The 8,881-nt window shown below is 42.3% G+C and overlaps 1 protein-coding gene across 1 annotated transcript in view; it reads left to right on the top strand.

Annotated features, from left to right (window-relative positions):
* The window catches only part of LOC146506914 (single-stranded DNA-binding protein 2), a 79,033-nt gene that overhangs the window by 1,373 nt on the left and 68,779 nt on the right, over window positions 1–8,881 (top strand). The gene's annotated exons all lie outside the window — the stretch shown is intronic.

Here is an 8,881-nt window from a genome sequence, read left to right as displayed (position 1 = left end):
CGCATTTATCTAACCAGCAAATGATCCCTGGTTCGATCCCAAGAGGAGACACAAATCTCTTGGGGCTTGCTTCAAGAAGGGCGTCCAGCATAAAAATCAAATATGCGGTGCTACCCGCTGTGGCGACCCCATGTGAATAAGAGAGCAGTCGAAATTCGCTTTCTTTCTTTCTTTCTTGTAAGGTCAGTTGTGAAGGTGGACATGTTAGTGACATAAAATAGAGGCTGTGTTAATATAAACTGTGGTTGATAGCCTCTCTTTTTTTTCTTTTTTTTTGATGCATGGGAACTAACAGGATATTCCCACACCTGATGCACTGGGTCAGGAGCATGTCTTTATTCAGCTTCACTGGCCAGGCTTCCTGCAGACAGGGTGATCACAGTCGTAGCCTGTGCTCTCCCTGTCTGCAGGGACAGCTTATTGCCACCTGTGAGAGTAGGGCAAAGTTAGTGCAGATATTGTCTCACTTTGACTGCCAGATACTGCAACTCGTTTATTGTGTCTTTTAAATCCAGTTCGCCTCCATTGGTCAACAGCGTGATTGAGTGTTCATCCCTTGAGCCCCATTCTTTATTCCAAATCGATATGAAAGGACTGAAAAGTGAGACTCTTATCGCTGCCTTATCGCGTGCACTGACTCAGAGGCTCCGATGGAGAGTTTCCTCCAGGCCTGGGAGATACTGTGTGTGTGTGTGTGTGTGTGTGTGTGTGTGTGTGTGTGTTGGCATAAGATTTTGAAGTGGTTCTGCAGTCTCCTGTGATGAAGTTCACATTTGCAAGCTGCTGCTAAAGGTACATCAGCACAAACAACAAAGAGGCAAAGCTATAATGAGGATTTATTTAATGGAACTGAGCCATCTACCTAGCGTATTGTTTAAATTGCGTACACGAGTTAGAGGTGAACTCAAAGGGAACTTCTTACTTTTCCTGGTTAATTCAGACTTCTTTGCTTTTGCCGATCATTTTGTTATCTGTGTTTACACTTCGACGCAAGATTGATGTTCCACTGGGAATTACAGCCAAGGCCATGTCGACAAAAGAAGGGAACGCGTGTCAAGTAAATGCTAGATGAAAAGGCAGTGGAAGGCAACAAAATCGAGGAAGCCAAAACTTTCATTTGTCTCTTAACAAGCAGCCTTGTTTATCAGCGGTGTGTATCAGAGGAGCAGAGCAGGCCCGGCGCTGCCGAGTCTTCAGTTGTTTCTCATTTCTGCAGCGCAGCAGGGGATCAGAGAGTGGGAGAGACAGAGGGCAACAACAGATTGAGGAGAAAGGAAGGAGGAGGGGAGAGAGTAGGACTGAGGGAATTTGCTGGATCATTAGTTTACAGTGTTGTAGTATTGACCTCAGAATGGACCCCTGCAGACACGGGGCCCTGGCGTCTCGCCCATGTAGATACAGAGAAGCTCTAAATACAACTGACCTCTGAAGATTTTGTTTGTGTCTGTGTGTGTGATAAACATCTGAAACATGTAGTCTGTCCTTGCTAGAGATGTATTTTGGGAATATGCTTTTTTTTCTATCTCATGTGTCCACACTATAAAAATTCAGTTCATTTCAATTTTATTTATATAGTGCTAAATCACAGCAAAAGTAACCTGAAGGTGCTTTATATTGCAAAGTAAAGACCCCAAAATAATAGAGAGAAAACCCCAACAGCCAGATCACCTGCCTATTAACAAACACTTGGCGACAGTGGGGAAGAAAAACTCCCTTTTAACAGGTAGACACCCGTGGCAGAACCAGGCTTAGGGATGTGCAGGTATCTGATGTAAATGGTAGGAGCTGAAGAGAAAGCGAAACAATCCATAAATTTTTATATTTCACTACAAACACAGATGTCACGCTTGAATTTAAAATCTTATTCAACTTTCTCTATACAGTGTAACTAAGCTGCAAGATCATTTACAGTATTGTAGTGGGAATTGTCTCTTGTATGGAGACACAGAGATATTTTTGTTTTTATTATTATTTTCTTTCTTATTTGCATATATTACATGGCAAACATTAAGAAACACCCACTGCACAAAACATTTGAAGCACATTTTGCTGAAGGTAGGGGGAAAGCTGTCATCACTTATTAATTTCCTTTATATAATTTGTACCTTTCATGCTGGAGGATATGCAGATAAAGAGAAGCAGATGAGCGAGAAAAGGAAATGTTTTAAAGTATTGTTCTTCCCAATCATAAGAAATAACAATAATAATCAAAAACATATTGTCTTACTCGTCAATTATGATGTCACCGCATGCTGATTATTCAAGTTGGATGTGCCGCACAGTGTCTGGAACATATCTGCCTCTGAGAAAGGCGCAGAGACACATGGGCTTAGGAAGGATAGCTGAGATTTTGTTTGTGAGGCTCAAAACCCCCAAAAGAAAGACATTTGAAATATTCAGGTGTGCAAAAACAGTCGCCCAAGTTGCAGACCACTTGCAGCAAGGTGTGTCTGGATGATGCTGAGTAAATCTTAAAAATATAATCCTGACGCATGCATTTTTAAAGAGAGTTTTCTCGCATTTATACCCTACGCCCGCGAATATCTGAGAATAGGCTGTCTTTATGCCTTTGCACCAGTAATGAACACTTTGTCTTGCTTTTAAGACAGCAACACTGCTCTGGTCTCTCTTCTCTCTCTGTGTGCTACCTGTGTTATGGTCTGCGCTTGATTTTGATTCAGAGTGACAGTACATGACCACTGACTGTGTACTGCAGTTGTTCAACGAGTGTAGGTTTCAGTCGCTGGCAGTTAGAGGACACATTCCACATAGTTCTGGGATTGTGGTCCTGACTGAGTTGCATTGCAGCACATAGTACAAATTCCTTTTCTCCTTTTTTCTGAGTGAGTATTGAGTCATGGAACAAACTCTGCCTCAAATGCTCACAGATGCTTGTTTTGTCCATTTTTTCCAGTGCTCACAGCTCTATAAATTGCTTTTCAGGTGTTTCCTAAAGATCATGTAAAGTCAGGGTTTAAAAAATAAACAGACAACCTATAGCATAGGAATGTGTAACTATGGTATGTGTCAATTCGTTCAGGTACCAAGAATCAGTCTTGGTGCAGACTTAAGCATTTTCTGCTCTTGTAAGGATCATCATTCCACACACATAAGTGCACACACACACACACACACACACACACACACACACACACACACACACACACACACACACACACACACAGACACATACACACACAGCTACTTCTAAACCGAGACACCTCAAAATCCTGCCAGGAGGCTGCCAATGCAGCATTGCGCAGACTGAGGCAAAGCAGTGCATGCTGGGAGTGTTTATCCGACAGAAGCAATTCAGGCTGCCACTCTGGCTCTGACAGTGAGTCGCATTACAGTGGAACTACAATAAAAATAGCTGTATCTCTCTCCCAGATGCACTCACGCACCGCAAGCTCACAATGCATTGGATAAACTGTGCAGGGAATCACATTTTCCCCATGCCAGCTGCCACCTGATGAATGTAATTGATGAGGGTTTTTTTTTTGTTTTGTTTGTTTTGTTCACTACATTTCGTCGTCCTTGAGCAATGATATAGGTGCAATCATTAGAACAAAGAGGAAACCTATTTGTTATGGCAGGAGCAAAAGAATGTAGCCCGAGGGTAAACATATGTTGCTGGTCAGCTTGGATGGTAAAATGAGAGGTTAAGTATGGGAAATAAACATGAAAACGTGAATGCTGGAAGAGTTTAAAATTTGAAATAAACTCCGCAGCTAAGCGGTAAAAAAATGAAAAGGGACGGACGGATGAAAGAAAGATTAAAGAGGTTTTACTTTTCTTTCTTTCACTGAGGTCAGACGAGGTCAGGTGATGTCCTACAGGACCGCATGGTCTAATGCTCTGTAATGGCTCTGTGTCGAACCTCCCCACTCTATACACACATCCCACTCTCCATGGATCACTTACATTGGTAAGTGGCCACACCTGGTTCTGTTGGCTCAACTCCCATGCATAAGCCCCATACATAAGATCCACGTGGTAGGCCTCAGCATGAGCTTTTCCTTTTGTTTAAGTGGATAAAGAACAATATAAATGTGCGTGATTACGTGTCTGCGTATCTGTATTAATCTTTGCTGTTCTGGTCAATAGAGAGGATGCTACACGTGTTAGCCTGCAATCCCATCTGAGCTGTCTGCTCACAGCACTTTTCTCCATATGCTTCATCCCTCAAAATCAACCTCCATCTGTCTGTCACGCTGCCATTGTGGATGTGAACTACAACATCCAGTGATCATTACACAGCTAATAGCCTTGCCAGCTCTCAAGGGATGCCTCGAGAACAACTGTTAGAACACGGAGAACTGTCACTGCTCTCTGTCGTCGGCGTTTGCCAACACTGACTGTCAGTGAAAGATAGCAACTTAAAACTGCTTCCAGTGTAATCACCACACTGTTTTTAGATTAGCATCAGTCTGGGATTACAAGAAAACCAGAGGAGAAATGCAGCTCTGGTGTAATTTCTTTCTGGGGTATACAGAGCTGTCTTCAAATCAAAGTGATAATGACAGTTTGACAAGGCTTTGATAGAAAACACTTTTTAACCTGCTGAACACATAGAAGGCTGTTAAAAGTCCTCTTTTATCTGCTGGCATCCCTCCTAGTTTCTCTCTTATCCCTTCTGCCAGAGATGTAACTTGCCACAGAACTGCTATCAAAGCGGCGGCCTCTTATTGAGCTGTATGAGGCAGAAGGGAAACGGCCTCTGATCGACGCAGGGAGGAAAAAAAGGTCTGATGTGTCAATCAACACACAGGACCCTGAAGAAGGCACCCTCACAGGACGCCTTGGGGTCCTTGGGAAGGATCGACGTGACAAAAGGCCTCTGTCGGCATCAGATAGCATGTGGGAAAGAAGGAGAAAGGAACAGAAGAGGGCATGGCATCCTGAATTTCTTTTATCACTTCCCAAAAAATAGGCTAAGGATGAGAGAGTTTATCACCTTGTGTTGGTCCCTTAGGACCCCATGGGTGTCCCTGAGTGCTTTTGTTTTAATTAGAAACACATTATCACATCATTTCTCTTCTCTTCTCTTCTCTTCTCTTCTCTTCTCTTCTCTTCTCTTCTCTTCTCTTCTCTTCTCTTCTCTTCTCTTCTCTTCTCTTCTCTTCTCTTCTCTTCTCTTCTCTTCTCTTCTCTTCTCTCGTTTGACTCTTTAGGTTAGAGCTGCTGTGCTGCTCGTGGTTTTAAAGCTGTGCACAAATGCCCAGTTTTAAAGGTGTTTCGTCTCTCAGGCAGTCTTTTCTCATGGCATTTGATGTTGTTTTGTCATGAAATTACCCAGACTAACTTAAAAAACATGTTTTGGCCAGATCTTCCACCTCAAGGTATGATGAGACACAAAAGAGAAATGAGGGAGGCAGGGGATTTCATAGTCCGCCTTGATGACCTTGAATGGGATCCACTATCAGCACTGTCTGGCTTTGTTAGGTGATATCGGCCGTAGCTCTCGTGGTTTATGTCAGGAAGTCTCTTTCTGGTGACACCAAACATGCACAGCTTTGCTCCAAACCACAGCACAGTCAGGGATGCTCTCCCTCAAAGCATTTCTGTGACTGGAGAGCTCCAGGCAAAAGTAAACTCCATTAATGGAAACACGCACAGACTCGGGCCAAGAGTGCTTTTAGATTATCTAAAGCGTGTTTTTGTTTGTCCGTTTAAAGCAGTATTTTCATATTGCACTCATTAATTTCTTTTTAAATTGGCGTGTATTTAAAATATCACGCTTACATTTACAAAAACTCTTCCCTTAGCCGATATAACTTGCATTGCTGTAGTAAGCACCGTAGTGTAACTGCAGATGCTGCTCTGCCTGCCCCCCCAACCCCAGCCTGCTGAGTATAGTGGAGGTTGGTTGGAGGCCTCTCTGCTGATATTCGTCCATCATTGATATGCAAGCTGCATCGCACAGGCACTAGCGCAAGGTTAAGCATGCGTGACGACCAGGCTTCGGAACTGCTTCAGACACTCTCTCTCTATCCCTCTCTCGCTCCTGCACCCACATGCAAAAACACATTATTTTTCTTTGCTTCCTCACTACCTTGCTCTCATTTCTCCTCTGTCTCTTTCTCACTTGTCCCTGCTAATTTCTGAGAAGTAAAGCCATGGAGTTGTCCTCTTTTATTTTAGATGCATCGTCTTTAGATGACAGGCTGTCTGCCCACTGATCCCTGCAAAGTCCATGGTGACATCTCATTTCTCCCCAGTGAAATCCAAGATGGAATATCCTCGTGTTTAGGATTTAAATCGCTTAAAGTCCACTTAATGCCAATTTCTACCATTGAAGAGCAGGAAGGACAAAAGAGTGAGACCAGGTGGGCAACAGGGACACAGCGGGACTCACCAACTCTGATCCAGTGCTAGCTACACGTGAATTAGCTGGAAATATTGTGTACAAAAAGTGTGTTTTAAAAAATATTTTCTTAGTGTGTGTGTGTGTGTGTGTGTGTTTTAATTATCGTAATTTGCAGACACTTTGGTGCATACATTTTCTGCAAATGTTTACAACCTCATGTTACAGAAAAACATTCCTCTGAATGGTTAGTCATTTATTTCTACTTCCTCCAGAGCCTCCATACAGGCCTTAATAGCTTCACATTTCTCCCCAAATTGCTTCAGATTGCCTTCATCTGTATCAGCTTTTTTCAATCTCATCTCGAAGCTTTGTTGTTCAAAAGAACAGAGGCCTATTAGAGTCCCGTAGACAGGAATTCAAATCCTATAAGATTAGAGTGGTGCAGTCCTCCCAGTCATCTCCTTCTCCCTCTGTTTTTAATTGTCGTTGATTGTGGAATGCTGTATTGTGCGAGTCGAACAAAGATTGTGTGCCACCGGACGATGTGTGGAGCTGGCAGGAGAGGAGCGCGTCCCACGCCGTCGCATTCCAGGTCCTGCATGCTGCTGAATGACAGACCGAGCTCAGTAGAGGGAATGGCAGTGGATACATGCCACAATGTCAGTGTGTTTGGGCAAGAGTGTGTGCATGCAGAAGAAAGCAAGAGAGAAAAATGCTGTATATGGTGAACAATAAAGAAATTGAGTGATTGCATGTCTAAACAACAAAATGCTGTCTGAAGAATGGATGTCCACCCAGAAATAAAACAGGACAAATGAAGAAAAATCATATTTCTTGTGGTGGAAAAACCCCCATCCCATTTCTTCTTTTTAATTCTTATTAGTGAAGACTTTTTACCAAGGATTTTTTACTCATTATTTCTTAAATATACTTTTATTATTAGGAATGAATTTCATAGCAAAACTGAATTTCCTTCAACAGAAAAAGCAAATTCCTATTGAATATGCACTGCTCCTTAAACACCATAATGGTTGGTTTAAATAAATACTACATTCATTTTTTTTTAAAAATCACCTTTTGAACTTTCTTATTGCTGCAAGTGTTGGTTTATTGGTGGGTAAAATGAAGGCATAAAGTAGGGGTAGTAAAACCATAACTCCGGTCCTCCTAATCCAATGACGGGGATGAATTTGCTCCACTTGTTGAATGGCTCAGTTGCCTCTGTGTGAACGCCACCTCTCTCGCATACCTCATATTTATCAGTTGCACTTCCAGTCGTGGTGGAAAAACGATTTCCTTTTTTATTCTTGCATAATGTTGCTTTAACTCTCGTCTTTCCAGTAAACTCTTGAGAACAGACTTTTAAAAAGAAAGCAGTGATTAAGCGAGTATGATCACTAAGTGTCGCCATCAAAGTTCTCTCTGTAAACAGCAGTTTAATATTCCGGGGTTTATGGCTGTATTGCATTCAAGATTTACTGTAATAGCTTGTAGAGAAAGTTGAACAAGGAAAACTCTCCTAAAAATCATTGGTGTTCTTTCAGCTGTGAAATTAAACAAACTCCCCACGAGAGGTGACTCAATCTGAACAAATCAAAGCCAATGAAATGGAACTCAAATTAAGAAAGTGATGGATTTGCCTACCCCATTATTTGATTTATCCACTTTACATGTTCTGCAAACAAATTACAGTTGCAGGAAGGGGGGGGACTCACTGGCTGAAATTTATGTGTAAATGACAGACTTTCACATGAAGGACACAACAGAAATTTTTGCTCACTTACACTGTTGGTAAACAGTGAGTTACTCATCACGCGCTCTCGCCATCTCCCTCTGTTTTCTCCCCTCTCTGATAAGCTGGCATTTCCTGTTATCTCAGCCCTGGGCATTGTTGTCTGCTCTGTGATACAGTACAGTCTCTGCACTGCTGACAGAACAAGAGCTGTTTCACTTTGTCTTATTGTGCTTGTATACGGCAGGGAGCAGCGCTTCCTTTTTACATTTCTGTTCAAGTCTTAATTGCAACAACCCACCCCCCCCCCCCCCCCCCCCCCCCCTCAGTTAGACAGCGTTCTGTCTCTCGACTGTTTCTCATGTGATCGTAACGGCCTTTGGGTGTAGCTTTTTGAGGACACAGCGTGTTCTGTCCTTAGAGCACAGGGTGGGGATTCACAACTGCAGCTGCATTATGGTTAGAGTATCTTGATTAGTTGGCTTTTATCATTGTCTGCCTGTAGCTTAGCTTATGTCGTGAGCTGATGCTATTCTTGTGTTAGTCATATCCCGTTTCAGTGCATTTGCAGTGCACTGTAGTTCCCAAACTGTGGAATTTTTCAGCTTTTCTAAATGAAATATTTTGGGCCTTTTGGAGATATGTTAATAAAACCGTTTTACACATAGATTGCGGAGCGATCTGTAATTAGAATTCATCCGGGAAACTAAAACTTAGACTTGTCTTTCATCAGCATTTATGAAATAATTTATAATTCAAACATAATAAGCTGTGCTTTTTTAATATTTGTTGTTCAAGCAGCTATTTTACAGCATTTATTTTCACCTTGTATTGGAGTA

This window comes from Neolamprologus multifasciatus, chromosome 12 (assembly GCF_963576455.1).
Source record: "Neolamprologus multifasciatus chromosome 12, fNeoMul1.2, whole genome shotgun sequence".
Lineage (NCBI taxonomy): Eukaryota > Metazoa > Chordata > Actinopteri > Cichliformes > Cichlidae > Neolamprologus > Neolamprologus multifasciatus.
Note: the sequence above shows the minus strand (reverse complement) of the source record. Positions and strands in the feature narration are given on the sequence as shown.